Source organism: Dendropsophus ebraccatus, chromosome 11 (assembly GCF_027789765.1).
Source record: "Dendropsophus ebraccatus isolate aDenEbr1 chromosome 11, aDenEbr1.pat, whole genome shotgun sequence".
NCBI lineage: Eukaryota > Metazoa > Chordata > Amphibia > Anura > Hylidae > Dendropsophus > Dendropsophus ebraccatus.
In genome coordinates this window covers 92,431,412-92,458,826 of record NC_091464.1, presented here as the reverse complement: position 1 = coordinate 92,458,826, position 27,415 = coordinate 92,431,412, and positions in this window count along the sequence as shown.

The window sequence follows — 27,415 nt, the reverse complement described above, 5'->3', positions numbered from 1 at the left end:
AATACTGCCCCCTATATACAGGGATATAACTACTATAATACTGCCCCCTATATACAGGAATATAACTACTATAATACTGCTCCTATATACAGGGATATAAGTACTATAATACTGCTCCCTATATACAGGAATATAACTACTATAAAACTGCTCCTATATACAAGAATATAACTACTATAATACTGCTCCCTATATACAGGAATATAACTACTATAATACTGCTCCTATATACAGGAATATAACTACTATAATACTGCTCCCTATATACAGGAATATAACTACTATAATACTGCTCCTATATACAAGAATATAACTACTATAATACTATTCCCTATATACAGGAATATAACTACTATAATACTGCTCCTATATACAGGAATATAACTACTATAATACTGCTCCTATATACAAGAATATAACTACTATAATACTGCTCCTATATACAGGGATATAACTACTATAATACTGCCCCCTATATACAGGGATATAACTACTATAATACTGCCCCCTATATACAGGAATATAACTACTATAATACTGCTCCTATATACAGGGATATAACTACTATAATACTGCTCCTATATACAGGAATATTACTACTATAATACTGCTCCTATATACAAAACCATAATTCCTATAGGAGTGCACTATGTGTCAGTACATTACTTGGTTATTACCAGACTGAATATCTGTCACAGTCATAAGTTCTGATTATGTTATAGTGCGGTATTTTAGAGGACAGGCGGCACAGTCATCCATATATTATTAGACCTGAACCTAAAGGATGCATGCCGCCATAATGTAACAGTCTCTCACATGCATCGCACCCACATCCTCCGTGTTCCGGCGTTGCTAATAATTTCCATGAAGCGGCATTCCTGGAATATATCACACTGGTTTATGTGGCTGCCCATGAAATTAGCTCCAGGCTGTGTTTGTGCATGATAAGAGAAATTAGACTGCAAGCTCCATTGCCGCAGAGAGTGATGAGAATGAGAACACGCTCTCTACGGCTTTGCATAATAGGTTAGAACCACCGGGCTCATTATTTATGCAGAGTTATGGGGGCGGAATTAAAGGGACAGTCCTCCTGATAGCAGAAGGAAGGCATACAATTCTTTAATTGTCCAATTTTAGTAGATTGGCCTCTGGGTATCAGTGCTGATCCTGAGCGTAATGAATCTATGCTGTTCTGTATATAATATATGTATATATAGTGTTGCATCTAATATAGAGGGGCTGCAGAGCAGAATTCATGAAAGGGCACAATTCTTGGTTCTGGTTAGTTCTGCCATAACCACCCATCTCTGGACATGAAGAATGGCAGACAATGTACAAGAGGGCATTGTGTATAGTACATGATATAACTCAGGATCAGTACAGGATCAGTAATGTAATGTATGTACACAGTGACCCCACCAGCAGAATAGTGAGTGCAGCTCTGGAGTATAATGCAGGATGTAACTCAGGATCAGTACAGGATGAGTAATGTAATGTATGTACACAGTGACCCCACCAGCAGAATAGTGAGTGCAGCTCTGGAGTATAATACAGGATGCAACTCAGGATCAGTACAGGATGAGTAATGTAATGTATGTACACAGTGACCCCACCAGCAGAATAGTGAGTGCAGCTCTGGAGTATAATACAGGATGTAACTCAGGATCAGTACAGGATGAGTAATGTAATGTATGTACACAGTGACCTCACCAGCAGAATAGTGAGTGCAGCTCTGTAGTATAATGCAGGATGTAACTCAGGATCAGTACAGGATCAGTAATGTAATGTATGTACACAGTGACCCCATCAGCAGAATAATGAAATTACCCTTTAAGTGTATATTCCAAAACTTCTAATATTTTTTTTTTCTCACTATATAATCTTCCTTGCTTGAATTTATTTAAAAATTGCTGGTAAAAGCAACGTTACAAGGAGGACGATGGGGGCAGAAGGCGAGAGTTCAGATAATTACAAAAATCACATTATTCTTACAATTGTCTTTGCGCCTGGAGCGCGGCCCCTTGTAGCCCGGGCCGATCCCCCTGTTCCTCATCCACCGCTGAGCTACGACAGACCGGAGTGTATAGAAAACATGATTGAATTACCTTAAAGTGCTTGACTTGTTGCCACCGGGAGGTTGAATCACTGCAGCCGCCGCAACTTTGGGGACTTATAGTGTTGTTTATTTCGATACAATTTAACATATCAAAATGTTCCACTATAATGAGATTTGTAAGTAGAGCGGAGGCTGCCGAGCCGCCCCATCCCGCCGCCCGCCCCTCACTACCCCTCCGCATTCTCTCTCTATTTCTGTCTCTACTTTTTGGGGAGAGAGAAGAAAAAAGTTGTTTGTTTTAGTATTTTTCATGTTTTTTATGTTTTTTTTTTCTTGCTTTCTGGTTGATATATTACAGTTTTCATTAAAAAAATATGTAAGAAAGACAAGTAAGTGCAGGAAAGACGAAGGCGGCGGAAAGAGCCAACACATATCTCCTGCGCAGTGTTTTGCCCCGGAGGAATTGGAATGGGATTAATTTATAATGGAAACATGACACAATTCCACAAATCCCGTCTGCCGTCCGCTCCCCGATACACGGTGCGCCATCAATTAAGTTTCCAGAGTTCATATGGAGAGAACATAAAAATCCGAGAGTAAGAGGTTTCACCGTCTGCTGAGGTAAATGAGAGATTACAGGCTCCCGGTGCACGGCCGCCGCACACCGTACACCGCACTGACATCTTACTAGGATAGGATATGGTTAAATGTGGTGTACCCCCTCGCCAGATGGTGATGTGTGACTCCACGCCGGAGGTGGATGGCCGAGATACAGCCGGACCTTGGGGTGTTGTTCGTGACGCCAGTGTCAGGTGGGCACACAGTTGTGATGACACGCCTGCTTTTAGTTGACAAGGCCGGTTGTACCTTTTTCCCCTGTGGACAGTGTCCTGCCGGGCTGCTACTGGGTCCCTTGGAGTGGTGTAGTGACCCTCCAGGACTATTGGAACCGCCACCCACAGAAAGGGGAAGTGTCCCAAGGTTGCGGTGTGTGCTGTGTCAGTGGGTTGCGAGGAATCACAGAGTCTCTTAAGTGTAAGAAAGGCTGGTTTACTAGTTGCAAATGTGCAGCAGGTCATACAGAAGTAACAGTCTGAAGTTTCTCTGGAATAAGCACTGGAGAACACACTTGACAATAGTTCCCAATAAATACTTGACAATACAGCAACCTGAGCAGTAGAAGAAGTGCAGTGTAGGATAGAGTTGTGCTTACTGGGTAGTGCGTTGAGTAATAAGAAGAAACAGAGTAGCAGAAAGGAGGATGCCGTGAGATTCTCAACCCAAGTAGTACTGTGCTCTGCCGGTATATTGGAGGATGAGGTAGAATACTTAGAAGAAGAAGAAGAAGAAGAAGAACACCTGTGCCCATGTATTGACTTTGAGTTAGTCTGCACACCACCCTATGCCCACTAGACTCAGCTGATCCTTACTAGAGGGTGACACAGGCCCCAGACCTTGTTATCTGGGATGAGCACAATTCTGGGGGTCCCCTGCTGACACCCGAGCTGTGAGATAGAGTTCATAGGCTTACTGCAACTTTGCTCTGTCCGGATCAGTTCCTAGCTCTTTGGCTTTTGTGGATACTGTCCTGCTCTGTGACACTGCTTTTCCACAGCGTGGGTTGAAGTTGTCTCTGGGTTGTCTCTGTCTCTGTGTAGCGTTACTTGTAAGAAGGTATTTAGAGGTGTACTGTCTTCCGTCCTTCCCATACGAGGTTCTGATTAAGTTGGCTTGAGTGTATGGGGATCTGACAGAAGGTGGTTTGGTGCTCTCCCCACTAGGAGGCACCCCTTAGCGTCGGGCTTCCTTCTCTAGAGAGGGATATCTGGCTATTCCCGTGTTTTAAGACTCGTAACTGAGGCTCCACAGACCCCTTCTTTGCATATTTAGTGATTGTTGTGTTTTGTTGATCTGACAGAAGGCCAGGGCCCAGATAGGACCACTGTGGAGAGCAATCTGGCTTGTGTCCTTCCTCCACAATGTCCAACACAAAAGACTTTTGCTCTTCCTCCATCCATGTGACTTACTTCCCCAGCGTGACTTAGCATGCGCTGTAAATGGGCGAATAATGCAACAGAAGAAATAAGAAGAGAAGTGGTAGGAGAGAAGAAAACAAGACTCCTACTGGTCTACAGATTCAGGTGACACATACAGAAACAATAACCCTTTACGTCCTTCAGCTGTGCAGCTTCCAAATCCATATACATAATACAGTGACATCAAGTGGCGAACTTTAGTACTGCTTTCATCACCACACAAGTACAATGAGTACAGACTTTTTCTAGGGGTGTATACAACTGCAACACCCGTGGTAGGACACTACATAAAAGTGATGTAAAGTGACGGAAGCATTTATAATCGCCCCCTCGCTTCACTCTTGTCTTTGACCCCTTGAACATTACAAGCAATACTAATCATGGTATTCACAAAGAGATCAGACACTGTATGGTTGTATTACTTAAGCACTATATGATGGTATTATTTGAGTACTGTATGGGGGTCTTATTTTAGCACTGTATGGAGGTATTATACGAGCAATGTATGGTGGTATTTTTGAGCATTGTATGGTGGTATTATTTGAGCACTGTATGGTGGTATTATTTGAGCAGGTATGGTTGTATTACTTAAGCACTATATCGGGGTATTATCTAAGTGCTGTATGTTGGAATGTTTACAGGTCTGTTTGGTTCTATAATTCAAGCATTGTATAATTGTATCATTTGAGCACTATATTATTGTATTATTTGAGTACTGCATGATTCTACTATTTGAGCACTATATGGTGGTATCATTTCAGTGCTATACGGGGGTATTATTAGAGCATTGTATGGGAATAGTATTTGTGCACTATATGGTTGTTGTAACAACTGGAGTCGTGGATCTGCTGTAGCACCCCTGGGGATGGAGTAAGCCACACCAGGAAGCAGAGTCTAAGGGGTTGCTGGTCTTCACCAGTGCACACCGCAAGGCGAGATGGACTTGCTGTGACTCGTGACCCCCAGGTCGCTACCTCTGCTTCTAGCGGCGGCAGGCGAGGTACAGCTGGAGACACATAAGCAGCACCTGCAACATACAGTGCCCAAATAAGACAGAGACGGATACTGTAATATACTGTAATACCACCATACAGTGCCCAAATAAGACAGAGCCGGATAGTGTAATACCACCATACAGTGCCCAAATAGGAAAGAGTCCGGATACTGTAATACCACCATACAGTGCCCAAATAAGACAGAGCCAGATACTGTAATACCACCATACAGTGCCCAAATAAGACAGAGCCGGATAGTGTAATACCACCATACAGTGCCCAAATAAGACAGAGCCGGATAGTGTAATACCACCATACAGTGCCCAAATAAGACAGAGCCGGATAGTGTAATACCACCATACAGTGCCCAAATAAGACAAAGCCGGATAGTGTAATACCACCATACAGTGCCCAAATAAGACAGAGCCGGAAAGTGTAATACCACCATACAGTGCCCAAATAAGACAGAGCCTGGATACTGTAATACCACCATACAGTGCCCAAATAAGACAGAGACAGATACTGTAATATACTGTAATACCACCATACAGTGCCCAAATAAGACAGAGCTGGAAAGTGTAATACCACCATACAGTGCCCAAATAAGACAGAATCCCGATACTGTAATACCACCATATAGTGCCCAAATAAGACAGAGACAGATACTGTAATACCACCATACAGTGCCCAAATAAGACAGAGCCAGATACTGTAATACCACCATACAGTGCCCAAATAAGACAGAGCCAGATACTGTAATACCACCATACAGTGCCCAAATAAGACAGAGCCTGGATACTGTAATACCACCATACAGTGCCCAAATAGAGCCGGATATTGTAATACCACCATACAGTGCACAAATAGATATACATTTGGTGTAAGATATAACATTATAAGAACAACCTGATGTAACATCTTGTGATAAGTATAGAGAAGTAAAAGTTCTATAGATTTACACTGGGAAATCTAAGCAATATTGTGCGACTACCAATCCCTGCGGGGTCTCAGCGAGGGCGAAAAACAGTGACGAAAACATCACAGAAAAGAACAGTTCAGAATATATACAGTATATATGCAGTGTCGCTACATATAGGAGAATGTCTCTGTAAGTTTGTCAGTAGTGCGGCTCTTGCGGCAGGAGAAGGCGTCGTTTTAGCTGTTGTGGGAAGCGATTAGGTTATTTTTAGTGCGGAGGTGTGGGGGACGGATCCTATAGCTTCTCGCTTTGTCACAATGTTCTTTCTTCAAGTTTCCAGGATGAATAAAAGAAGTAAATACAGATCTCACCTGGAATACATTGTATTATGAGAAAAACATGGCGTCACCTGGAATACATTGTATCATGAGAAAAACATGGCATCACCTGGAATACATTGTATCCACCAAAGAGACATGGAGTCACCTGGAATACATTGTATTATGAGAAAAACATGGCGTCACCTGGAATACATTGTATCATGAGAAAAACATGGCGTCACCTGGAATACATTGTATCATGAGAAAAACATGGCGTCACCTGGGATACATTGTATCATGAGAAAAACATGGCATCACCTGGAATACATTGTATCCAGCACAGAGACATGGAGTCACCTGGCATACATTGTATCCACCAGAGAGACATGGAGTAATATGCAATACATTGTATCCACCAGAGAGACATGGAGTCACCTGGAATATATTGTATCCACCAAATAGACATGGAATCACCTGTAATACATTGTATCCACCAGAGAGACATGGAGTAATATGCAATACATTGTATCCAACAGAGAGACATGGAGTCACCTGGGATATATTGTATCCAGCAGAGAGACATGGAGTTACCTGGAATACATTGTACCTGCATCACCTACTGCCCGCCCGACATATCGATGTGTTCCTCCAATCACGCTCACGCTCTGCACTGCGCTGATTGGATGAACACGTGCGGGCAGGAGGTGATGCGGAGAGGCGGCCAGGGCAAGTCTTGAGCGCTCACATGAGCGCGGCAGCGGCAGACTGGGGTGGGGGGGCTGCCGGGGCGCCCGGGTGACAGTCTGGGTGTGGGGGCGCTGGTGCGCTATCCAACCAAGGCTGTGGGAGGTTCCGGGGGTGCCACCAGCGCCCCCTAACTGTCCGTGCCCCGTGCCGTTGCCCGGCCCGCCCGGTGCAAGAAACGGCCCTGCCTGGAATACATTGTATCCACCAGAGAGACATAAAGTCACCTGGGATATATTGTATCCACCAGAGAGACATGGAGTCACCTGTAATACATTGTATCCACCAGAGAGACATGGAGTCACCTGTAATACATTGTATCCACCAGAGAGACATGGAGTCACCTGGAAAATATTGTATCCACCAGAGAGACATGGAGTAATATGGAATACATTGTATCTGCCAGAGAGACATGGAGTCACTTGAAATACATTGTATCTACCAGAGAGACGTGGAGTAATATGGAATACATTGTATCCACCAGAGAGACATGGAGTAATATGGAATACATTGTATCCACCAGAGAGACATGGAGTAATATGGAATACATTGTATCCGCCAGAGAGACATGGCGTCACCTGTAATACATTGTATCCACCAGAGAGACATGGAGTCACCTGGAATACATTGTATCTACCAGAGAGACATGGAGTCACCTGGAATACATTGTATCTACCAGAGAGACATGGAGTCACCTGGAATACATTGTATCCACCAGAGAGACATGGAGTAATATGGAATACATTGTATCTGCCAGAGAGACATGGAGTCACCTGGAATACATTGTATCCACCAGAGAGACATGGAGTAATATGGAATACATTGTATCTGCCAGAGAGACATGGAGTCACCTGAAATATATTGTATCCACCAGAGAGACATGGAGTAATATGGAATACATTGTATCCACCAGTTAGACGTGGAGTAATATGGAATACATTGTATCCACCAGAGAGACATGAAGTAATAAGGAATACATTGTATCCGCCAGAGAGACATGGCGTCACCTGTAATACATTGTATCCACCAGAGAGACATAGCGTCACCTGAGATATATTGTATCCACCAGAGAGACATGGCGTCACCTGTAATACATTGTATCCACCAGAGAGACATAGCGTCACCTGTCATACATTGTATCCACCAGAGAGACATGGAGTCACCTGGAATACATTGTATCCACCTGAGAGACATAGTGTCACCTGGAATACATTGTATCTGCCAGAGAGACATAGCGTCACCTGGAATACATTGTATCCACCAGAGAGACATAGTGTCACCTGGAATACATTGTATCCACCAGAGAGACATGGAGTCACCTGTAATACATTGTATCCGCCAGAGAGACATGGCGTCACCTGGAATACATTGTATCCACCAGAGAGACATGGAGTCACCTGGAATACATTGTATCCACCAGAGAGACATAGCGTCACCTGGAATACATTGTATCCACCAGAGAGACATGGAGTCACCTGTAATACATTGTATCAGCCAGAGAGACATGGCGTCACCTGGAATACATTGTATCCACCAGAGAGACATGGAGTCACCTGGAATACATTGTATCCACCAGAGAGACATGGCGTCACCTGGAATATATTGTATCTGCCAGAGAGACATGGAGTTATATGGAATACATTGTATCCAGGGCCGTATTAACAGCTGCTGCTGCCCTAGGCACTAAACCTGGAGACGCCCCATCTACCCGCACCTATTGGCGATACCAGACCTGACCAATACCACCAAACCCCCCACCCCCCTGGGAAAGACACCAGATTTACTGGCAAGTCTGAATGGGAGGAGAGAAACTAAAAAAATAAAAACAAAAAAATTATTTTTTTCTGTCCCCCTGCTCTGTGGTGCTGCCCCCCTGCAAGGTGCTGCCCTAGGCACCGGACCACGGGTGCCTAGTGGTAAATACGGCCCTGATTGTATCCACCAGAGAGACATGAAGTCACCTGGAATACATTGTATCCACCAGAGAGACATGGAGTAATATGGAATACATTGTATCCACCAGAGAGACATGGAGTCACCTGTCATACATTGTATCCACCAGAGAGACATGGAGTCACCTGGAATACATTGTATCCACCAGAGAGACATGGAGTCACCTGTCATACATTGTATCCACCTGAGAGACATGGAGTCACCTGGAATACATTGTATCCACCAGAGAGACATGGAGTCACCTGTCATACATTGTATCCACCTGAGAGACATGGAGTAATATGGAATACATTGTATCTGCCAAAGAGACATGGAGTCACTTTGGATATATTGTAACAGAGTCAATTCTACACTATATGACCAGGACAATCCATGCTCTATATGACCAGACTATCCATACACTATTTGACCAGGACTATCCATACACTATATGACCTGGACTATCCATGCACTATATGATCAGGATTATCCATACACTATATGACCAGGAATATCCCTGCACTATATGATCAGATTATCTGTACACTATATGACCAGGATTATCCATGCACTATATGACCAGAATTATCCATACACAATATGACCAGGACTATCCATGCGCTATATGACCTGGACTATCCATGCACTATATGATCAGGATTATCCATGCACTATATGACCAGGATTATCTGTACACTAAATGATCAGGACTATCCATGAGCTATATGATCACGACTATCCATGCGCTATATGACCAGGACTATCCATGCACTATATGACCAGGACTATCCATGCGCTATATGACCAGGACTATCCATGCACTATATGACCAGGACTATCCATGCGCTATATGATCAGGACTATCCATACACTATATGACCAGGACTATCCATGCACTATATGACCAGGACTATCCATGCACTATATGACCAGGGCTATCCATGCACTATATGACCAGTACTATCCATGCACTATATGACCTGGACTATCCATGCACTATATGACCAGGATTATCTTTACACTATATGGCCAGGACCATCCATGCACTATATGATCAGGACTATCCATACACTATATGACCAGGACTATCTTTACACTATATGACCAGGACTATCCATGCACTATATGACCAGGACTATCCATGCACTATATGACCAGGACTATCCATGCACTATATGACCAGTACTATCCATACACTATATGACCAGTACTATCCATGCACTATATAACCAGGATTATCCATGCACTATATGACCAGTACTATCCATACACTATATGACCAGTACTATCCATGCACTATATGACCAGGACTATCCATACACTATATGACCAGGACTATCCATACACTATATGATCAGTACTATCCATACACTATATGACCAGTCCTATCCATGCACTATATGAATGCCTATTTATTGGAGTGGTCATCATGTAATACCACACATGACCTGCAGTGGCCGCTGCCTCCCCCCGCCTCAATCGGCAGCAGACTGGATCGGCTATGAGTCCTTTCTTTTTCTCTTAGCTCTTTGTTTCCTTCTTTGTGTTTGCAGATGGTGTGATAAATACCGCCACGCCGGCCCCAATCTCATCCACATTTACACATTTCGCATTTAACCAATTTCTATGATTACTAACCGGTTCTTGAGCCGCGTTCTGTCAATTTCTGTGCCGCTGTACAAGTCTATTGACAAGCCGTAGAGGGAGAGAACTTTCTAAAGAGCCGTTTAGACGGGGATTTTAATAAATGTAACGGCTTGCAGTCTCTTATTTGACAAGCTGAGAGGGTTTTTATGGCGGCGTCTGAGTGCACCCAAGATGTCCACTGCTCCGAGATGGAAACAAAAGAGCAAATCAGCGCTGATGCCTCCACATGCAATACACAGATAGGGAATGTAATCTGCCTGATAGCTCCTTCTTCTACTCTGAGAATGACAGAAACACAAAATAAAAAGCATCTGCCAACTGGAAACCATCAGCAGGCTGGTTAGCTGCTGTTCACGGGTCTTATATTGGTTTCTTGTTAATATTATAATCTCTTGTTGGTTATAATATCTTTCCTCAATCAGGTCTATAAAGCTATGTTACATTCTTAGAGGAATCTATAGGCAACTAGAGACCATCAGCAGGCAGGTCTGCTGCTGTTCACAGATCTTATATTGGTTTTCTTGTTAATATTATAATCTCTTGTTGGTTATAATATCTTTCCTCAATCAGGTATATAAAGCTATGTTACATTCTTAGAGGAATCTATAGCCAACTGGAGACCATCATCAGGCAGCTTAGCTGCAGTTCATAGATCCTGTGTTTTATTTATTTATTTATTTTTCTATTTGTTTGTGTTGTTCTTTGAGTTTGACCTATTTTATATTTTAGTAAATCTTTTGCCGAATGGAAACTATCAACAAGCAGGTCTGTTGCTGTTGATTGGTCTTGTGCTTTTTTTTCTTTTAAATCTAATAATAGTTCCTGTTGCTCAATAAATTAAATAATTTTAACTTTTCTAAATCAATTTTTCTATTTAACTAAAAATTCTATTGATAAAAAGCAGGTTAGCTGCTGTTGATGGATCTTTTTATTTTTATTTTTTATTTATTTTTTTTGTACTTATGCACCCCGATGCTCTTTGAACCTGATACTCATGATATCTTTCCTTAAGCTTGTTGTCTATGTAACTATATTACATTCTTAGTAGATTTCATTGCTATCTGGAAACCATTAATAGGTAGGTTAGCTACTGTTTGATCTTGTGATCTAGTCTTTTATTCTACTTATGGTTTCTGTTGCATCAATCGTGCTGTCAGCTGCAGCTTGCTGATGGTTTCCAACTAGCAGTAGTATATATATGTTGCAAAAAGAGAAGAAAAATATAAGTAAAAATTCCTAATACAAGTACAGTACTGTATAAACACTATAGATGGAAACCCAGTAGTTTCTATTTTGCAGCCACTAGGTGATGTTATACTAATGTTCTGCAGCGTCATTTGGCTTCAGCCTTTGACATGATTAATGATAACGTATCTTACAAGATAAAATGAATGATTTCCACAACATAACAATCTTCCACAATCAATGATGATACACACAACACCTAAACTGAATAAAACTGGTACCAGCCACCCTCTAGTGGTGGAACTATAGAATGCAAGTTTACTCTGTACAGACGGGAAGGGATTGTTCCTGTCCCCAGTTTGGGGTGGGGGATCCCTATGATATATATATTACCGCCATGTCACCACATAACACAGGAGCACCAGATTCTTCTGGGTCTAACACAGGAGCAGCACCCTCCTCACTCAGACAACACTCTCTCTATCAAGCAATTTCTCACCTTTCTTCATTGAGCACAGTACATACTCGGCTGAGAAGGGTCAGAATGTCCGAGCCGTCCCGTCTGGGGTGTAAGATACTAGAGAGTGAGGTAACCTGTGTAAGGTGGGCAAGTACCCAAACTTATTGCCTTGAGAGTGAGATAAAAGATGGAAGGGGTATTGGGCTGATTATGTCACTGCTGTTATGTACTGATGATGATGTCACTGATGTGATGCACTGATTATGTCACTGGGGTCATGCACTGATGATGTCACTGGGGTGATGTACTGATGATGTCACTGGGGTGATGTAATGATAATGTCCCTGTGGTGATGCCTGGATGATGATGATGTCACTGGGGTGATGTACTGATGATGTCAATGGGGTGATGTAATGATGATGTCACTAGGGTGATGTACTGATGATGTCACTGTAGTGATGCACTGATGATGATGATGATGATGTCAATGGGGTGATGTACTAATGATGTCACTAGGGTGATGTACTGATGATGTTGTCACTGGGGTGATGTAGTGATGATGTCACTGGGGTGATGTACTGATGATGTCACTAGGGTGATGTACTGATGATGATGATGATGATGTCACTGGGGTGATGTAGTGATGATGTCACTAGGGTGATGTACTGATGATGATGATGTCACTGGGGTGATGTACTGATGATGTCACTGGAGTGATGCACTGATGATGTCACTGGTTTGATGATGCCCCTGTGGTGATGCACTGATGTCGTCACTGGGGTGATGAAGTAATGATGTCACTGGAGTGATGCACTGATGATGATGTAACTAGGGTGATGCATGGATGATGATGTCACTGTGGTGATGCACCAATGATGTTACTGGGGTGATGTACTAATGATGTCACTATACAGGGGTCTCCTCAGTTGTTAGGTCCCGTCCTGTGCTCCATTACACCACATCACACAGTACAGGATAACCTGCAGCAATATTTAGGATTTACAGACTCCTCCATAGAACATGACCCTGAGTTCTGCAGCAATCGCTGAATATTAGGAGGAGAATCAGCCTTTTACTCTGCAATGTGTTAGATAGGAGACTATAAACCCCCCCGGCCCCCGATCTGCCGTGTGAATACGGAAAGGTCAGTCCTGCCATTCCTGTGATTCTGTAGCCTCTCTGCTCCCCATCCATCTCATCCACTCTCTAGCCGCTCTCTGCTCTCAGATACATGAGGATTATTTCTATTAGAGCCTCCCCTGCCCCCGTATCTATTATGGAGCGTGCGCCAGGAATGAATGTAACCGTATTATAGAAACCGCTGGCCTCCGCACGGCGCCAATCTCCCCCCAGCGCAGCCTTTCAGTGGGATTCATAACCAGCTGCAAATTAATTTCCCTCACGTAGAGAGCGAGCCCACCCTACACTGGGGATCCATAGCACGGCTGCACTTATAGGGGGAGCGCTCATACACATGTACAGAGGGGGGGATTGGAGCCATTAAAGGGGTAATTCACAAACAAACAAAAAAAAATCAACTGCTACCAGAAAGTGCAAAACATTTGTAATTTACTTCTAATAAAAACCTCCAGTCTCCCAGTACTTATCAGCTGCTTTATGTCCTGCAGGAAGTGGGGTATTCTTTCCAGTCTGACACAGTACTCACTGCTGCCACCTCTGTCCATGTCAGGAACTGTCCAGAGCAGGAGAGATTTTCTATGGGGATTTGCTGCTGCTCTGGACAGTTCCTGACATGGACAGAGGTGGCAGCAGAGAGCACTGTGTCAGACTGGGGAGAATACACCACTTCCTGCAGGACATACAGCAGCTAATAGGCACTGGAAAGCTAGAGATTTTTTTTTTTTAGAAGTAATTTACAAATCTGTATAATTTTCTGACACCAATTGATTTGCATACCTTTGTCTTCTCCAGAGTACCCCTTTACGTTTAATTGGCATAAAATGTAATATCCCTTTAATAAATAAAAGAACTGACTGGTAGTTGTGTGTAAAAAAGCATTGTTCACCATCTAATAGGGGGCATGTGATACTATGAGGAAATGGGGGAGTTAGTGTTCACTTTCCCTGCAGTGCCACCACAGGATAAATGAGGTATTACACAGTACTCCTGTGTGATGTAGGACAGGTTGGGTCCTGCAGAGTGAGAGACGCTCTTTGTATCTGCTCTCCACTATACATGAGGATCCTAAACACAAGACCCTGCTATTAATTCACTACTAGGGGATAAGAAAGGTGTGTGGGGGTTCTAACCTGGACAGATGACTCCAGGGACCCCGCAGTTCCTTCAGTCTGACTCCCAGCACTTGGCTAACACAGAAGACATAAGCAGAGAGTGTCATCATTACCCCCCGTCCCCTGTGCCGTACCTAATCACCGCCCCGCTGAGAGGCGGCTAATGATAGCGGCCTCCCGAGGAGACAAGCTGTCATCTGGAAGCCGCTTATATTGTTTGTCTTTTCCCTGGACATGATTAAACTGCGGCGAAAAGAAAGGAAAAATATAACAAGGCGAAAATAGTTCTAATACAATAAAAGACGAAAACTGAGACTCACTGCTGCTTAGTTATAATTTACCTTAAAGGGCAAATACACAGCACAGACAGTATATACTGATATACACAGCATGAAGAGTCACTGTGTATATACATTACTGATCCTGAGTTACATCCTGTATAATACTGCAGAGCTGCACTCACTATTCTGCTGGTGGGGTCACTGTGTACATACATTACATTACTGATCCTGAGTTACATCCTGTATAATACTGCAGAGCTGCACTCACTATTCTGCTGGTGGGGTCACTGTGTACATACATTACTGATCCTGAGTTACATCCTGTATAATACTGCAGAGCTGCACTCACTATTCTGCTGGTGGGGTCACTGTGTATATACATTACTGATCCTGAGTTACATCCTGTATTATACCCCAGAGCTGCACTCACTATTCTGCTGGTGGGGTCACTGTGTACATACATTACTGATCCTGAGTTACATCCTGTATTATACTCCAGAGCTGCACTCACTATTCTGCTAGTGGGGTCACTGTGTACATACATTACATTACTTATCCTGAGTTACATCCTGTATTTCTTTTATTAAAATTTTAAACATAACAATAAATAAATACAGAAATAACACACCATATCTGACCAGAACAAAACAATAGAAAAATGAAACCATAACATAAAGCACCGGTCCATCCCCACACTCATTCTTCCACACATACAACCTATATACCTATATACAATATATACACCCATATACCTATATACAATATATACACCTATATACCTATATACAATATATACACCCATATACCTATATACAATATATACACAATATAAACTATTTAGCTAAACATATTAATAAACTATATACACTACTATATACAAACCTATATATACTACTATATACTTTACACTTATAAACACACCTATATACAATACACCCCTATATACTATACACCTATATAAATAACTAAATGTGAACCCCCTGGCCCAGTTGCATTGTGCACAACCTAATACCACAGACACAATTCTATACAACCCAACACCAACTAAACAAGACATCATTACACAAATAAACTAAAACTAAACAAGACACGATACAAAATAATATCCTACAAATAAACAATACATATAATATATATATATTTTTTTGGCCCTGAGCTGGTCCCGCATCCCATGCCCCCAGTACATGATCACGGACATCCATGAACCAGCCCAGGATTTTATATATATATATATATATAAATAAAAGTCCCAACAAAGTCCCACAGAAGCCCCCTCCCCCCTTTTACCCACCACCCAACCTAGCACTAAACCAGAACCCCAGGTGCAAACAAAACATATATAATATTTACAGTATATACAATATATACAAACATACAAAGACAATCACAAAGACAATCACAATACACAAACTTTTGAAAAAATATATATAACATACTAAACCCAACAATAATGAGACTTCTCAGCCCCACACACAGCCCGAGAGCCCAAGATCAGCGCCTGCAAGCCCTATACTCCAGTATCTCTACAGCACAAAACAAAAGACTAAGGTGCCAGCATCAGCGACCACCAGGAGAGGAGACGCAGGCTAAGGAACCTTATAGGCAGAGCCCCTCCAAAGACAAGAGGCCCTACCAGCCCCCAGCCTCTCGTACTCCAAAGAACGCACCTCTAGGGGGTGAGAGCCTCGAATGGACAGAGACCTGCCGTGCACTGGAGCTTAGTGCGAAGATCATCTGGCGCCTGTTCATACACACTGTGGTGACGTTTATTTTTTGATCTCGGTTGTTTGCCTATGTTGGAGATTTGCAAATATTGTGATTGTTATTTTTCACACAATATAAAGAAAAACGAATATTTTTGCAACTAAAAGTTGTTTCTAGTCCTGTGATTTCATTTTTATACTAGACTCCATAGTCTCCCCATTCTCCTGCACTGAGTCCACAACAGAACTCAGGCTGGGCTGAGATATGGGGTTCACACAGTGAGCTGACTCTGAGGCCAGTCCGGGGGGCACAGGGAGGGGGGAATATACAAATGTTACCTGCTCCTGAAGCTTGGTGGTCTTTATCTTAGTCTTCCTCCCAGGCGCCTCCTCTGGTGACTCCAGGAGCTGGATCTGGGCCATCAGCGCCCCTCCCTGGTAACTGGTGTTGCTTTCATCCCCAGAACTGCGGCTAGATGACAATGCCGCTTGCCCTGCAGGGAGCCCACTGTATGGGGTCTGTTGTTGCAGACCCCCGGGTGGATTCGGCTCAACATCACGTACCTCTGCAGCGTCTCCTTCCTCCTCCACCCGGCTCTCTGGCTGGAGCCCTCTCAGCCCTCTCCGCTTTTCTCTCTCCATTTCAGCAAAACGATCGTCATTCTGTAGTTTTTCTCTAAACGGCCCGCTATTCTCCAAAATAAAAGTTCGTTTTTTCACAATCTTTTTGATATCAGCTTTCAGACATTTTATCTTCGCTGATAGCTCAGCCTTTTGCTGCTTAGCAGCAGTGTCCATCAATGCTTTTACAGCACATACCTCCTCCTGGAGCTTGTACAGCTGGTTCCTGGTGTCTTCATACCCATGGAGGCTTGCAGCAATCCAGAGGCCATAGGTCTGCCCCATCTCTTGGGACCGCGGCACCCCCCAATCTTTCTCCACATCTCCCTGGGCTGACAGCCTTGCTCCAGGAGGAGTGTCACTGCTCACACTGTCATGGCATGATTCCACAGTCGCTGTAGTACTGCTGGTGCTTGTAGTTCCACAGCTGGTCGTAGCCTTGCGGCTACCCTTTGTCATCTCTGGTTCAGGGGCGGCTGGAGAAGCATCGCTGCACCTCCTAGCAGACCGCCTCAGCCCTTGTACCTCTGATGGACCTCCTGATGGTGTTCCCTCTGCTGTTGGTCGCTGGATTCCTCTGCCCCCCACAGACCTGGTTCGGGGGGCAGGAGTTGGGGTTCTCCTCGCCTCGCTCATACCTGGGGAGAAGGGGATGCACCCCAAAGAAAACAAAGTCCAGGCTTCCCTCCAAATACACAGAGCACACCAAACGATCCTCACAGCAACAAACAGGAAACAGGAAGAAGCTCCCTCTAGTGGCCAGTACTCTCCAGAGCTGCACTCACTATTCTGCTGGTGGGGGTCACTGTGTACATACATTACATTACTGATCCTGAGTTACATCCTGTATTATACTCCAGAGCTGCACTCACTATTCTGCTAGTGGGGTCACTGTGTAAATACATTACATTACTGATCCTGAGTTACATCCTGTATTATACTTTAGAGCTGCACTCACTATTCTGCTGGTGGGGTCACTGTGTACATACATTACATTACTGATCCTGAGTTACATCCTGTATTATACTGCAGAGCTGCACTCACTATTCTGCTGGTGGGGTCACTGTGTACATACATTACATTACTGATCCTAAGTTACATCCTGTATTATACTCCAGAGCTGCACTCACTATTCTGCTGGTGGGGTCACTGTGTACATACATTACATTACAGATTCTGTACTGATCCTGAGTTACATCCTGTATTATACTCCAGAGCTGCAGTCACTATTCTGCTGGTGGGGTCACTGTGTACATATATTACATTACTGATCCTGTACTGATCCTCAGTTACATCCTGTATTATACTCCTCTCAGGGACATAAATCACATTACTTATGAGCTCCATCTAGTGGTGAACAAATTATTATAATAAAAGAAACAATAAAACAAGTTACATGTTCCAGAATGAAGAGAACAATAGATAGTAACGGCTTATATGACATCCTGACGCACGGATATTACAGCAAATAACAATAGCTGAAGCATCCGCCGACTTTCTGTAAAAGTTGTGATTTTCGGCTCCTCATATCCCCCCTCCCCCTCCTCAGTATCGGTGCATTAGCGCAGCGCTCAGGCACTCTCCTGTACAGCAGTAACCTGTATGCCGTATACTGCACTCAGGAGAGCTAATAAAGCTAAATCCAATAGCCGACTGGCAGAGATGCTTAATGGGAGGCAGCTTATAAATAAGTGGAGGGGATAGAGAGCCAGGAATGTTCTTTACCCATCAGCCTTCAGGCAAGTTTTAATTCTTCCCGCTCAGGGACTTCACGGGTTCTTGTAAATCCGCAGCTCTTACCCGTCTCTTATTGGACGCTAAAGTCCATGGGACCAATTGTTACACAAGTTTCTGCTCACAGCGGTGGATCAATTATACAGCGGCATTTGTATTCACACCTTGTTGTATCATTGGGCCAGATTCTCTTTACTTGTCTTATATGCTGTATATAGGCAATACAGGGGGATGGGAACCACGGGGAGGGGTCCTATCTATCTATCTATCTATCTATCTATCTATCTATCTATCTATCTATCTATCTCCTATCTATCTATCTATCTCCTATCTATCTATCTATCTATCTATCTCCTATCTATCTATCTATCTATCTATCTATCTATCTATCTATCTATCTATCTCCTATCTATCTATCTATCTATCTCTCTCCTATCTATCTATCTATCTACCTATCTATCTATCTATCTATCTATCTATCTATCTCCTATCTATCTATCTATCTATCTATCTATCTATCTATCTATCTATCCCCTATCTATCTATCTATCTATCTATCTCCTATCTATCTATCTATCTATCTATCTCCTATCTATCTATCTATCTATCTATCTATCTATCTATTTCCTATCTATCTATCTATCTATCTATCTATCTATCTATCTATCTATCTATCTCCTATCTATCTATCTATCTATCTATCTCCTATCTATCTATCTATCTATCTATCTATCTATCTATCTATCTATCTATCTATCTCCTATCTATCTATCTATCTATCTATCTCCTATCTATCTATTTATCTATCTATTATCTATCTATCTATCTATCTATCTATCTATCTATCTATCTCCTATCAATTCAATTCATTTCAAAAAAGCTTTATTGGCAGGTCCAAAATAAACATTTAGCATTGCCAAAGCAACAGAGTATAATAGATGGAGTGTGGGGGGAGGGGGGTGGGTCATGTGGTGAGCAGGGTGGATATGGGGTAAGGGGCAGGATTGGGGTATAAGGGTGTATAACAGTCCATGGTATCTTATAATCCTCTCAGCCGGTGGCAGGTGGACATGTATTGGGCCGCTACTTAAAGGGTGGCCTCTCCTTCCCCCAGCAGAATGCAAAGTTTCCTCTCCTCATCTATAGAGGTGAAGTCCGGGATGATGGTGGAGAGTCTCTGGAAGTAGGTGACCCTGGGGGATGATGGTGGAGAGTCTCTGGAAGTAGGTGTCCCTGGTGGATGATGGTGGAGAGTCTCTGGAAGTAGGTGACCCTGGTGGATGATGGTGGAGAGTCTCTGGGAGTAGGTGACCCTGGGGGATGATGGTGGAGAGTCTCTGGGAGTAGGTGACCCTGGTGGATGATGGTGGAGAGTCTCTGGAAGTAGGTGACCCTGGGGGATGAGTATTTGCTGCAGTGTAGCAAGAAGTGGGCCTCATCCTCCAGGTCTCCCTGCTCACAGTGCCGGCACAGTCGGCTCTCCCGCGGCTTGTATGTCTGTCTGTGCCGCCCCGTCTCTATCTCCAGGCTGTGGGCGCTCAGTCTATAGAGGCTTAGGGTTTGCCTGTGTTTGGGGTGGTGCAGCCTCTCCAGGTATGGCGCCATGGTGTAGTCTCTCTGCAGTGACTGGTAGATGGTGAGTTTCTGGGAGTTACTTATTTCTCTCCTCCATTGCCCCTGGTATATCTCTATCGCCCCTTTTATTTGGGCTTTTGTCAGGGCATGTTGTGGGGTTTGGCTGGACTGGTGGTGGATGCCCTGTTGGAGGGCACATTGGGCTCCATGGCTCAGGGAGGCTTTGTGGTGATAGGAGTCTGCGTTCCTTCTCTGTAAGTGCGCCCAGAATGAGAGCGCCCTCTTCTGTACCTGGAACCATAGTGGGAACCTGCCCAACTCTGCCCGACACGCCATGTTGGAGGTGCTGCGATGGACCTGGAGGAGGTACTTGCAGAACTCCAGATGAAAGGTCTCTGTTGGACTTGAATCCCATTTTGACTGGTCTGGGTAGGTGGCCGGACCCCAAACCTCACTGCCACAAAGCAGGATTAGGGCAATGACGCCATCAAAGATTTTTAGCCAAACCCTCACTGTTGGTTTGAGGTGGTACAGTTGCTTTCGTATGGCATAGAAGGTTCTGATGGCTTTTCCCTTAAGGACCTATATTGCAGACTTGAAGCTCCATGACTGGTTAAGCTCCAGGCCCAGGTACATGTAGCTGCTGGTTTTCTCCAGTACTGACCCGTTTAGTGTGAAGGAGGAGGAGATGGAGGCTTTTTTCTGACCCTTCCTCTGGAACACCATGACCTTGGTCTTCTTAGGGTTGATGGGTAGTGCCCATGTATTGCTGAATTTCTCCAGGACTGACAGGCTTTCTTGGAGGCCGCTCTCTGTGGGGGACAGCAGCAGGAGGTCATCAGCGTACAGTAGGAACTTCACCTCACGGTCATGCAGGAGGAGGCCGGGGGCTGAGGAGTCCTCCAGAGCTGCAGCCAGTTCGTTGATGTAAATGTTAAAGAGCGTTGGGCTCAGGCTGCAGCCTTGTCTGACTCCTCGGCCCTGCTGGAAACAAGCTGTCCTCTTGCCATTCACCTTTACGCTGCATTGGTTCCCAGTGTATGAGCTCTTGATGACATCATACGTCCTCCCTCCAATTCCACTCTGCAGGAGTTTCAGGAATAGGCCCGGGTGCCACACGGAGTCAAACGCCTTCCTAAAGTCCACAAAACAGGAATAGATCTTGCCCCGTTTGGTGTTGTGGACGTGGGTCTTGATGAGGCTGTGCAGGGTGTAGATGTGGTCGGTGGTGCGGTGGTTTGGCATGAACCCGGCTTGACTTTTACTGAGGACCTCATGCTGTGTGAGGAAGGTGAGGACTCTTCTGTTGATGATACTGAGGACCTCATGCTGTTTGAGGAAGGTGAGGACTCTTCTGTTGATGATGCCGCTGAATAGCTTCCCCACAGATGCTGCTCACACAGATCCCACGGTAGTTCGCTGGGTCGTATTTGTCCCCACTTTTATGGATGGGGGTTATGAGGCCTCGGTTCCAGTCTTGTGGGAAGTGTCCAGAGCTCAGGACAAGGGTGAACAGTTTGGCCAGTGCAGCGTGGATGTCTGGCGGAATGTATTTCAGCATCTCGGGCGGGATGCCGTCAGCACCACTGGCCTTTCTGCATCTGAGTAGAGTGATGCTCTCCTGTATTTCCTGTGTGGTGATTGGCCGGTCCAGGGGGGTCTGGAAGTCATTGATTGCCTCTTCCATGTGCCTCAGTTTTGTGGTGATTTCTTTTTGTTCCTGGGTTTGCTCTTCTTCAGGGATGTTTTTTGTAGAGGTCCCTAAAGTAGTTGAGCCAGATGGTGCCATTTTGGATATGGAGAGAGTTTTTCTTGGGCTTTGTGCTGATATGATGCCAGGTCTCCCAGAATGAGTTGTCCTGGAGGGAGTCCTCCAGCTGGTGGATCTTGTGGGAGAGGTAGCTCTGTTTTTTCTCTCTGAGGGTGCGCTTGTATTTCCTCTGTAGGGTGTCATAGGCTTCCCTCGCAGTCTTGTCATTGGGGTCTCTGTGCTTTTTGTTTGAGGTGGTCCTTAGGGAGTGACGTAGGGACTTGCATTCCTTGTCAAACCATTTCTGGGAGTCTTTATTAGAGGGTCTCTTGACGTTTGTTCAAGGTCTGCTAGTTCTGCCATTGTGTACAGGATCTTGTTAAAGTCCTTCACTACCAGAGTGACACCTTGTCGGCTTGGCTGATAGGGAGTGCTGTGAAAGTTTTCAAGCATCCCTTTGATTTCCACTCGATTGGTCGCATTGGTGTATTTAGTGGCAGATTGTCTGCCCCACTTGAAGGATGGTGGCAGGTTGTAGAGACCCATCTGGCAGGGCTGTGTGGACGCTCTCTTGGTGGATCTCATATACAGCAGGATCTGGTTATGGTCTGAGAGGTGTGTGTCCGGGGTGACTATGAAAGCGTTGATGTTTTGGGGGTCTGCGTCCTATCTATCTATCTATCTATCTATCTATATCCTATCTATCTATCTATCTATCTATCTATCTCCTATCTATCTATCTATCTATCTCCTATCTATCTATCTATCTATCTTCTATCTATCTATCTATCTATCTATCTATCTATCTATCTATCTTCTATCTATCTATCTATCTATCTATCTATCTATCTCCTATCTATCTATCTCCTATCTATCTATCTATCTATCTATCTATCTATCTCCTATCTATCTATCTATCTATCTATCTATCTATCTATCTATCTCCTATCTATCTATCTCCTATCTATCTATCTATCTATCTATCTATCTATCTATCTATCTATCTATCTATCTATCTCCTATCTATCTATCTCCTATCTATCTTCTATCTATCTATCTATCTATCTATCTATCTATCTATCTTCTATCTATCTATCTATCTATCTATCTATTTTCTATCTCCTATCTATCTATCTCCTATTATCTATCTATCTATCTATCTATCTATCTATCTATCTATCTATCTATCTATCTATCTCCTATCTATCTATCTATCTATCTATCTATCTATCTATCTCCTATCTATCTATCTACCTCCTATCTATCTATCTATCTATCTATCTCCTATCTATCTATCTATCTATCTATCTATCTATCTCCTATCTATCTATCTATCTATCTATCTCCTATCTATCTATCTATCTATCTATCTATCTATCTATCTATCTCCTATCTATCTATCTCCTATCTATCTATCTATCTATCTATCTATCTATCTATCTATCTATCTATCTATATCCTATCTATCTATCTATCTATCTATCTATCTATCTATCTATCTTCTATCTATCTATCTATCTATCTATCTCCTATCTATCTATCTATCTATCTATCTATCTATCTACCTTCTATCTATCTATCTATCTATCTATCTATCTATCTATCTCCTATCTATCTATCTATCTATCTATCTCCTATCTATCTATCTATCTATCTATCTATCTATCTCCTATCTATCTATCTCCTATCTCCTGCTCTCTGTGTGTGTAGGGCGGGGGGGGGGGGGGGTGATGGCGGGTGCGGGAATATAATACACAATGTATTCTCACAGCGGATGTAATCCTTGAAGTCCTTCTGGTCTGGCTGTATTATAAGATGAGTCTGACCAAGCCTTGTTCCCCATCTCTAACCCATGGATTGCAGCATCTGCATCGGCTGCCTCCTCTAGGCTCCTTGTCTCTAAGGCTTTGGTACAAGCATGGTGTCATCATGTGGCCCTGGTCTGGTAACTGGGACAGCAAACGGCACTGACTTGTGAGAACATCTAGCTGACCTCTAAGATTACCAGCACATTCTATACAACTGATGTCAGGAGCCCAGGATTTGTATTGATCACCAACCTTACATCCATAGTACAGCTCATAAGCTCATGGTGCCTCTTTGTGGTTTAAGCGTGTACTCTCATGGTATTGGGACTGTTCTGATGAGACATATAGTAGTAGTTTATAGCTGTTATAACTTGCAGATTTTACAGTCTCTGTAGCAGCGTCCAGACATGTCTAGGTCAGGGGCGTAGCTAGGATTCATGGGGCCCTATAGCAAAAAACTGTACGGGGCCCCATGAATCCTGCACGCTCCCCTACCCCCCCCCCACACACACACACTGCCAAACACAGACAATGATGCACATATACACACTCAGAGGCACCATTAACATATATACAGATACGCCACTGACATACACACATATATACGCTGTAATGTGATTACACTAGTGCTGATGTATACACCATGAGTAGACTGTACACAGGGAAATCATCTCAGTGTAATAAGAAATACTCAATCAGAAATAAAAGAAAATGCAGCAGATATTAGTGGTGGGATCTTTTATTAGAGCCCAGCATTAATAGAAGCTGCTGCAGAACATCTTTGGGAGCAAACCTGTCTATCACTTGAGACACAACTAACATACACAAACACACACATATACACCAGTGCTACAGACGTTGCTGACATACACACACACACATATAGCCACAGATACATACACCTACTGACATATAAATATATACACAGATACATATATACACACACTGACATATACATATATACCCACAGATACATATATACACTCACTGACACAAATACACAGCACTTACAGCTCCCAGGCTTCCCCCCTCCTCCTCCTCCTCCTGTAGTCCGGGCTGATCTTCACATAGACGTATTGAGGACCTTTAGGTCATGTGAACATAAGGTCCTTCTGCCCTCTCCTGTGCCGTGCAGGACCTGGCAGGTCCTGCTCCTCTGTTCAGACCGCTCACTCGGCACTACAGTGAGGGGGCTGAACAGTGCGGTGGCGGGTCCCTCTTCCTCTCTGTACACCTGGGGGTACAGTGGTCGGATGTCAGTACCTACCATGAAGGCAGGGCAGGCTTCCTCGGGCCCCCTTCCTGCAGGGGCCCCATAGCAGTCGCCTTCCCTGCCTTCATTGTAGCTACGCCACTGGTCTAGGTGCTTAGTCTGTGATTATTATGCTGAAGTTTTGTAACTTCAATGAAATGAAAGGAACTCATGCCTATAAATTACATTGCATATGTTGTGGAAAGTACAAGGACAGCATGGATATAGGGAAAAAACACAGATTCCAGAAAATAGTGCACAATAGGGAAATGTCAGGGTGATTTTCTTCACAGCTCAAATTACATAAGGTAAAGCTAAAGGTTTTCAGGAAGCAAAATCCTTGTTGTCTGTTGTAATTGTGCAGAAACCAAGAGGACAGGCAGGGTGATATATGTGTAGGGCTGGTGCTGGGGCTCGGCCGCTGTCCGCTTACAGCTACCAGGTAGCTTGATTCTAACATTTATGAGGAGAGAAAGCAAAGAAATGGGAAAAACAGCTGTAATCTGCTCGGTTACCATAGTCAACCCCTCAGTGTTATCATAATTGTTCCATCCATAAAATAACCTGGAAAGTAACAAGTGAGAGGGAAGGAAAGTGATGATTTGGTTCTAAGCAACAGAGGAGTATACAGGAGTAAACAAGAGTATACATGGGGGATGGGGGGAAGCAGTGCATATGATGTCGGGGGTCAAGGTGGGCGCTAACCAGAAACTTTGACCTTAGGTATAAGACAAGGGGAGCAAACTAAACCCTAGAACCTAAAAAGCCAATCTGACCCTCCACATTCAGTTCACAGGCCCACAGGGTCCTTATAATATTGCAGTAGAAAAAGATAACCCATAAATATGATATTTAGCCTCTTGGTATTCTGTTGCTTGCATTGTATAACATATCCACATAACATGATTCTTTATGCTGTGTGTACAACTGTTTCCTATTATAATTAGATTTTCCTTGCAATACCATGCCAAGCCTCACGGTGCGCTATTCAGTTAAACCAATTTCCCATCCTCCCATTATTTGCTGGCCATACAGTTTCTAGGGCAAGAGGGGTCCTATATAGCTTCTAAGGGGATGGGGTCAACCAGGGCTGTACAACCTTTCTCCAACGAAGTTCATATTAGCCTCATGGGTTACTACTATACTATATACCAGCATGGAGTTATGTATTGTGTGTTGCAGAGAACCATGATGTCTATAACTTCATTATTACTATCTCACTTCACTATTGTTTGGACTTCAAAAATACTTTCTTTTATTAAAGGGGTACTCCAGAAAGAAAGAAAAAAAGTCTTTCAAATATTCAGATATTTAGATTTTTAATTTACTTCTATGTAAAAATCTCCAGTCTTCCATTACTTAGCAGCTGCTGTATGTCCTGCATGAAGTGGTGTATTCTTTCCAATATGACACAGCGCTCTCTGCTGCCACCTCTGTCCATGTCAGTAACTGTCAAGAGCAGCAGCAAGTCCCCATAGAAAGCCTCTCCTGCTCTGGACAGTTCCTGACATGGACAGAGGTGGCAGCAGAGAGCACTGTGTCAGACTGGAGAGAATACACCACTTCTTGCAGGACATACAGCAGCTGATAGGTACTGGAAAACTGAAGATTCTTTTTAATAGAAGTAAATTACAAATCTGACACTAGTTGCTTTGAAAGAAAAATAATTTCACCAGAATGCCCCTTTCAGCAAACGAGTGAATGAGTGAGAGTTAGTGAGTGTCTGCATGGGGGACGGTGTGTAATGCATTCATGTAATCAGAGAGCTGCGAGGATAATAGCGCCGCTGATCTGCCGCGACTCCATAAATTATCACCTCAATGCACCGATACATTATACCGTTCTGCCAGTCAGCCTTTTCTTATCGGCCTCTTCCCCATTTCCTTCTCTCTTCTCACAGAAAACATCAAAAGATAAAAGCTCCTCAGCCCCATTCCCAATGCAAACCTGCAAAAAACACCGGTCACGTGACGCCGGGCGGAAAAAAGCAACGCTCCTGATGAGCCGCTTTCTATGTGCTTGTGGAGTTACGATAACCCGGTGTCATCGTCACCTCGCTCCAATGTTCTCTCCCCAGCCGCATATTCTTCTCCATTTGTCTCGTCTCTGGGATTGTTCAGATGTAGCAGAGCCCAGCGTGTAATA